The sequence below is a fragment of the Salvelinus alpinus genome, chromosome 9 (assembly GCF_045679555.1).
Source record: "Salvelinus alpinus chromosome 9, SLU_Salpinus.1, whole genome shotgun sequence".
Taxonomy (NCBI): Eukaryota; Metazoa; Chordata; class Actinopteri; order Salmoniformes; family Salmonidae; genus Salvelinus; species Salvelinus alpinus.
Genome location: NC_092094.1, coordinates 87,453,900 through 87,460,369, shown reverse-complemented (window position 1 = coordinate 87,460,369; position 6,470 = coordinate 87,453,900). Strand labels below are relative to the sequence as shown.

At 42.9% G+C, this 6,470-nt stretch overlaps 2 long non-coding RNA genes across 2 annotated transcripts; one reads left to right on the top strand and one right to left on the bottom strand.

The window, feature by feature from the left end:
* Window positions 1-235: 235 nt before the first annotated feature.
* On the top strand, window positions 236-2,959 carry LOC139530925 (uncharacterized). Its single transcript, XR_011666156.1, has 4 exons — window positions 236-414; window positions 2,312-2,395; window positions 2,605-2,678; window positions 2,905-2,959. It is a non-coding gene; the product is annotated as an uncharacterized lncRNA (long non-coding RNA).
* A 590-nt stretch (window positions 2,960-3,549) lies between these two features.
* Window positions 3,550-6,470, bottom strand: LOC139530926 (uncharacterized). Its single transcript, XR_011666157.1, has 3 exons — window positions 6,440-6,470; window positions 6,179-6,347; window positions 3,550-6,008 (listed from the first exon to the last, which is right to left on the bottom strand). It is a non-coding gene; the product is annotated as an uncharacterized lncRNA (long non-coding RNA).

Here is a 6,470-nt window from a genome sequence, read left to right as displayed (position 1 = left end):
GAAAGTAATACTAAGTGTATGTTGTGTAGTAAGCTGTTAGTAGCCCATGTGCCTCACCCTAATAATTTGGTCTATTTTCACCTTTTAATTTCGCCTAACGTTACTGTTCTGACTCGGTGGTGCTGCACTTGTAGCCTATAACCTGTTTTTGAGAAATGTCATCATCTAATATTGTAAGTTTCATTGTCTGCTTATATGCTCCCTTTGATTATCCTACGGTTCTGACTTGGTGTACAGGTTAAATACTGTAAGAGCAGCCCACGTTCTGCATTCTGTTGCTGTACATTTCAAAAGTGCTGAACACATAGTTACTATATTGACTACGTCCGTTGTCATTCGATCATTTAATGTCTTAATCGATATTACGGAATGACTCTTATCGTTCCCTTATGCCATCGTTTGTACATCTCAATTGTAAGTAGAAACCATATTTGCTTAGGCAAGTCAGCCATATCAGCTATGTTTTTAAACGAGGCTGAATTAATTGTTTCACTGACAGCCAGGTGTAGCGGTGGTAAAGGATTCACTCCATTGTGCTGGAAAGAAAGCTCTGCTGTTGGGCCAGCTTTATGTAGGCCCTAAAAGTTTGTGGGCACCGCTTGCCACCGTTATAGTGCAATTAATGTATTTTTTAGTGTTGTGTAGTGTCTTTGCTGGCATACATTTATTTAAAACATTTTTTTTGAGTTTTCCCCAACAAGATTTACATGTTAAAATCGCCACTGGTCTGGACGTAGCTAGCAAGTTAGCCAACGTTAGCCAGTTAGCTTTGGTGCTTGACTGCGGTTGAGGTCAGAACGCTCGGATCAACCCAACTCCTTGACAGACTGAACGCTCTGAATTTACAAACAATCTGACAACGCCCAGAGCGCACTCCAGAATGAATTTACGAACACACCAAAGTTGCTAGGTTTTTCAAACTTACTTCTACATTACAGCTATGTTGTTGCCATGGCAGCAGCCTAAGCAGAGAGCTCTATGTACATTTAAGTGTTTTTAAATGTTTTATCTGTTTTTGATAACATTGAGTTTTATTGCATATTTCTGGTGGTTTTGACCCACAAATTTGCAGATGGACTGGCAGGTCAATTCTTTTTGGCTTGGTTAGCTAGCTAACGTTAGCTGGCTGGCTAATTATTTTTGTTCGAATGATGCATCTGGACCAGCTTTTTTGTTTCACCTAGCTACTGGTTCCTGATCTTTTAAAACAGAGTCACCTGAAAGCAATGTATAAAGGAATGCAGTGCTGAGGCAGAGGGCTTGTAGTGAGGATGACTGGCTTGCAGTGTTGCCAACTCCTCAGTAAGGAAAGTAGCTATTGGCTGTCCTAAAAGACGCGAAATGACGTCATCACCTAATTTTCATAATTGGCCATGTTAATGTAATTGTGATGGACGCTGTAGGAGAGAGGAATAACGTCGTGGGAGAGACAAAGTGAGTAAAAAAACACCCTAAATATTGTAATGAAACAGGCAGGGAGCAGGTCTCGAACCCTCAACCTTCTAGCCCGAAGTCCAGCGTGCTATCGACGGTGCCGCAGAGTTGATTTCCGCGCTTATAAACCCAGGGTCGTTACACTACTCCCTGCTTTCAAAGAGCGCGTCCTCGCGCTAGCTTGCGACTCTACGTCTTACAGGAACGCGCTCACCGGCCAAGCACACGCACTGCCGTGGATGCAAGGTCCGATCACTTCTGACACCAATGTAATGAAACAGGCAGGGAGCAGGTCTCGAACCCTCGACCTTCTAGCCCGAAGTCCAGCACACTATCGACTGTGCCGCAAAAGCATGCTCGTGCGGCAGAGTCGATTTCCGCGCTTATAAACCCTGGGTCGTCACACTATGTTTAGAACTACAATTTTTTTTTCTGTGGATTCGTTTTTTTTTCCTGTCACAATTCCAACCCTCCTCCTTTATCCGGGCTTGGGACCTGCAAAAGTGACCCAAAATAGACACTGGCGAAATTACTTTGTTGTTTGTTTTTTATTTTTCTTAATTTGGTTTGGTTTTTAACCTATGGTCCACTTAGGAGCCTACAACAAGTCACAGTAAAACATGAACATTTTTAACCATAACATAAAAAAATTGTATACAATCTACATTAACAATCTAAATGGACCAAAAAGAGACAATAGAAAAAACTGTCAATGGCAATGTGAGAAAATTATGGTAACTAGTCTGGCCCTAATTCAGGTTAATTGTATTTTTTTTAATGTAAGCCAGGGTGGGATCAGACAGCGGTGGCTTCCCACATGTGCGATTCATTTGCAGTCTGGACTTGGAGGGGTGAACATCTCCTTCTCTGATTTCAGCTGGGAGGGACTGCTGCGCGAGGACTGGGCCACCTGTGAGTGCTTTGGGACGGGGGTGGAGCCCACAGCAGCTCGTTGAGAAGAGTAATAAGAACGATACGTACTTTCACGTCAGTCTCCAAAAGTCTCAAATAACACCAGAAAAAGTCACTAGATTTGTCGCCAGTCACTTTTTTGAAAATTTGTCACAAGAGGGGTCTGAATACTCGCTAAATATAGCGACACTGGCTCTGAGCGCACCTGCAACCAATTTCCCTTGTTAAATACCTGAGTTCCTTTGTCTTTTAATTCAGGGCCAAACAACCAATGCAGTTGTGAAGAACTCTCCCGCATTTATTTCTGTAATCTGTGCTTCCCAGTGTCCAATGTGAGTAACCTGAAATATTGTTTACATTTTACTTGCTTTTTCATGAGTATAGAGCGCATTTCGATGCATTGTTGTTTATTAGTGTCAGTATGTTTTGATGTTACTGCGTATGGATAGTAATGTTTGATTTGCTTTGAGATGAATATATTTTGTAAATGTTTAAGAAATGTATTTATGAGGAATAATGGAATGTTTAAAATTATACTAATGCAAATATCTTTTTTAGCACTTACGGAAGTGAAATGGATCAAATAAATGGGAGCTGCAACTAAAAACCATAACCTCAACTCTGTCCCCATCCTTGTCCTCTGACTGGGACAGCTGCACCTGTATCAACTTCTACTCCCACCAGTGCATTCAAAATAGGCAGCCTGCCTTAATAAGATAGTCTATCTTGATCATTTTCAAATGTAGTAACAGGTCCATGTAGAATAAACAAGTCTGTAGGCCTACATAATACCATAGCAGCAGTGTTCTGCTAATATAACAATGTGCACCTTCATCTTTGGTCATTCCCAGCCGATATAGATACTGTGACTATCTGCATTTTGTCTGGCGGTAATGGGGCTGCCTTGGCAAACATGTGAGTGGTCATACCTTCCTGTGTGTTGTCCTGTATACAACAGGAGTTCTCTGATCCTGGTGCAGAACATACAGGGGTTTTCCCTCCCCATAATGACTGACACTTCATTTAAATAATAAAAGACAATGCAAGTAAAATTTGAATGCAGAGTGCCAGGTCTCTCTCCATTAAGAGACATAAGTATCAAGCCTGTCTGCCAGTCTGGACTTCATAACAGCATCTTGCAAGTCTCCATGTGCAGCCCCATCCATGTTTCTGTGGACACAAACTTCACTGTTCTATTACCAATGGCAGTTAGAGATACATGTTTTTTTTATTTTAATTTCACCTTTATTTAACCAGGTAGGCTAGTTGAGAACAAGTTCTCATTTGCAACTGCGACCTGGCCAAGACAAAGCAAAGCATTTCGACACATACAACACAGAGTTACACATGGAATAAACAAACATACAATCAATAATACAGTAGAAAAATCTATATACAGCATGTGCAAATGAGGTAGGATAAGAGAGGTAAGGCAATAAATAGGCCATGGTGGCAAAGTAATTACAATATAGCAATTAAACACTGGAATGGTAGGATGTGCAGAAGATTAATGTGCAAGTTGAGATACTGGGGTGCAAAGGAGCAAGATAAATAAATACAGTATGGGGATGAAGTAGATTGGATGGGCTATTTACAGATGAGCTATGTACAGGTGCAGTGATCTTTGAGCTGCTCTGACAGTTGGTGCTTAAAGCTAGTGAGGGAGGTAAGAGTCTCCAGCTTTAGAGATTTTTTTCAGTTCGTTCCAGTCATTGGCAGCAGAGAACTGGAAGGAGTGGCGGCCAAAGGAAGAATTGGCTTTGGGGGTGACCAGTGCGATATACCTGCTGGAGCACGTGCTACGGGTGGGTGCTGCTATGGTGACCAGTGAGCTGAGATAAGACGGGGGTTTACCTGGCAGAGACTTGTAGATGACCTGGAGCTAGTGGGTTTGGCGACGAGTATGAAGCGAGGGCCAGCCAACGAGATCATACAGGTCGCAGTGGTGGGTAGTATATGGGGCTTTGGTGACAAAACGGATGGCACTGTGATAGACTGCATCTAATTTATTGATTAGAGTGTTGGAGGCTATTTTGTAAATGACATCGTCGAGGATCGGTAGGATGGTCAGTTTTACGAGGGTATGTTTGGCAGCATGAGTGAAGGATGCTTTGTTGCGAAATAGGAAGCCGATTCTAGAATTAATTTTGGATTGGAGATATTTAATATGAGTCTGGAAGGAGAGTTTACAGTCTAAGCAGACACCTAGGTATTTGTAGTTGTCCACATATTCTAAGTCAGAACCGTCCAGAGTAGTGATGCTGGACGGGTGGGCAGGTGCGGGCAGCGATCGGTTGAAGAGCATGCATTTAGTTGCATTTAAGAGCAGTTGGAGGCCACGGAAGGAGAGTTGTATGGCATTGAAGCTCATCTGGAGGTTAGTTAACACAGTGTCCAACGAAGGGCCAAAGGTATACAGAATGGTGTCGACTGCATAGAGGTGGATCAAAGAATCACCAGCAGCGAGAGCGACATCATTGATGTATACAGAGAAGAGAGTCGGCCCGAGAATTTAACCCTGAGGCACCCCCATAGAGACTGCCAGAGGTCCGGACAACAGGCCCTCCGATTTGACATACTGAACTCTATCGGAAAAGTAGTTGGTGAACCAAGCGAGGCAATTATTTGAGAAACCAAGGCTGTTGAATCTGCCAATAAGAATGTTGTGATTGACAGAGTCGAAAGCCTTAGCCAGGTCGATGAATACGGCTGCACAGTAATGTCTCTTATCGATGGCGGTTACGATATCGTTTAGGACCTTGAGCGTGGCTGAGGTGCACCCATGACCAGCTCTGAAACCAGATTGCATAGCGGAGAAGGTACGGTGAGATTCGAAATGGTCGGTAATCTGTTTGTTAACTCGGCTTTAAAAGACCTTAGAAAGGCAGGGTAGAATAGCTATGTCTGTAGCAGTTTGGATCTAGAGTGTCTCCCCCTTTGAAGAGGGGGATGTGTGTCAGATCTCACCTATGTTGAAGTTTGAACAGGTCAGCCTAAACCTAATTCTGTTCTCCCCATCAAAGACTGTTGGTGAGCAGGCAAGATGTGAGGCTGGAGGTGAGGTCTTTACCAGAGCCCCATTGATGGACATAGTAGCGTAGATCAGCTCCTGGCCCCTCAAAGATACTGGTCGGTCACACACACACAGCACTGATTACATTATCAATGGTGGTTATGATTAACTTGGTGGAAATATCCTGATTGCTCCGTTCACCTTTTCTATTTCACTTTAGATATAAAATTTGAAGTGAAATAGAATGGTGAACACAGGGATCAGGCTGATTCAACCGGGCTAGGTTATGCCCTGGACATTATACGCAACTAAGAAGTAGAAAATAAGCAACAACTGTCAGTTTACATAATTGTTTCACAATTGGGTTATCAAATGTATCAAAATAATGAAGTGTTTGTATTTGTACAAATTATGATCCTGTGAAAGCTTTTGCCGCTGACAGGTGAAGGTTGCTGGTTAGATACTTGTCAGCCACAACATGTGGCTGACTGTTCCATTGATAGGAATGCTCACTGCGAGGGCATGTCTGCATGATGCTGATGAGGGACCCCTTGCTTGTCTTCTCTATGCTGCATGTTCAGCTGCAAACTGGACATCTCTCAAACAACTGCAGCAGCCAATCTTATTAGGTGGTGTTGACTGGAAGTGCCTGTGACAGGGTGATATAATAGACAGCCAAGTGATACATTGCATTTTGTTCTAAAGGACAAAGCTTTTTGCTAATGCACTTCACAACCAAAATGACTCTACTTGACTGGGGAATTAGCCTATTTTATCAAGTCGGGTATTTATAAAAAAGAAACTTTTCACAAACATTACCTGTCGATGAAGCCATCTCTGTCGTCAGGGCAGTAACTCGGGTCACGGTCAGAGGCCTCATGATGGCGTGTCCTTTTCATCAGAGTTGAGGGAGACCGGCAACAACGGATGAGGTGTCACAAGAGTACTTGTTGTGAAACACACTTATTCTGAGGTCTTGCCTGACAAGCTGTGAAAAAAGCAAGTGAACAGTGAATTCAATTATTTTTGGAGTTCTCTAAACCATTGCAATCACATTGCTGGACATGTTATGATACCCACCTTTGATCCCGTGGTCATGAACGGATGCTGG